Source organism: Arachis ipaensis, chromosome B4, assembly GCF_059453495.1.
Source record: "Arachis ipaensis isolate K30076 ecotype BB chromosome B4, ASM5945349v1, whole genome shotgun sequence".
NCBI classification, from domain to species: Eukaryota; Viridiplantae; Streptophyta; class Magnoliopsida; order Fabales; family Fabaceae; genus Arachis; species Arachis ipaensis.
Window position 1 is genome coordinate 66,443,893 of NC_142439.1, and position 1,211 is coordinate 66,445,103.

Sequence of the window (1,211 nt, forward strand, 5' to 3'; positions counted from 1 at the left end):
CCAGCAGAGCATCTACATTGTTTAGCTCCATCACTCCTCTGGTGTTCCCTCTTTCGGAAGCGTAGAAGTAGTTATTCTCTGCTACAGTTTCAATGACATCTATGGCTTCCTCAATGGTCTTCTTCCTGTTCAAAGATCCTCCGGATGAATGGTCTACTGCTTTCTTTGACTCATAAGAGAGCCCTTCATAGAAAATGTGCAGTTGCACCCATTCGTTGAACATATCTGGTGGGCACCTCCTTGTTAGGTCTTTAAACCTCTCCCATGCTTCATACAGAGTCTCACCATCTTGTTGCCTGAAAGTTTGGACCTCAGCTCTCAGCCTATTGATTCGTTGAGGGGGGTAGAATCTTGCTAAGAATTTGTTCACCACATCTTCCCAAGTTGTCAAGCTCTCCTTCGGAAAAGACTCCAGCCACTTGGCTGCCTTATTCTTGAGTGAGAATGGAAATAAGAGCAGTCTATAGGCGTCAGGATGAATACCATTAGACTTCACTGTGTCACATATTCTAAGGAAGGTGGTTAGATGTTGATTGGGGTCCTCTTGGACACTCCTTCCAAACGAACAGTTGTTCTGAACAAGGGTGATGAGTTGTGGCTTCAGTTCAAAATGGTTGGCATGGATGGTTGGCTTTTGAATGCTACTTCCACAGTTTCCTGGGTTTGGATTGATGTAAGAGCCTAAAACTCTTCTATCCTCCCCAGCATGATTTGCTCGACCTCCTCCGCCATGGTTGTGAGCCTCTTCTTTATGATGGTTTTCCATGTTTTCTTCCATGTTTGGTTCAAAGTATTCCTCAAAGTATTCCTCCTCTTCCTCAGCACCAACTACACGTTTTTCTCTTGCTTCCCTCCTTAATTAAGAAAGGTCCTCTCCGGTTCAGAATCAAAGGAAGTTGAAGCCCCGCTTCTTCTCCCTGTCATACAACCAACAAGTACAAGCAAGAAAAATAGATGCAGAAAGTATTTCTATCAGAATGACTGTTAGTGTGAGTGATGCAATATATCAAATAGTTAGTGGGTTAGTGAAATGAATTGTAAATAACAAAGAAAAAGTAGGGGGAAGGGAAGAGATTAACTAAAACAGAAAGTATATGACTCAATCAGAAAATTAAATCAAACAAAAACAAAATGCTCAATCTAGTTATCCTCCGATTTAATCATTGTTGATGCACAATCAATCCCGGGCAACGGCGCCATAAACTTGATGC

At 42.2% G+C, this 1,211-nt stretch overlaps 1 non-coding gene across 1 annotated transcript; it reads left to right on the forward strand.

Moving 5' to 3' along the window:
• Window positions 1–218: 218 nt before the first annotated feature.
• Window positions 219–325, forward strand: LOC148567756 (small nucleolar RNA R71). The gene has a single exon (XR_015881917.1). It is a non-coding gene; the product is annotated as a small nucleolar RNA R71 (small nucleolar RNA).
• The last annotated feature ends 886 nt before the right edge of the window (window positions 326–1,211 follow it).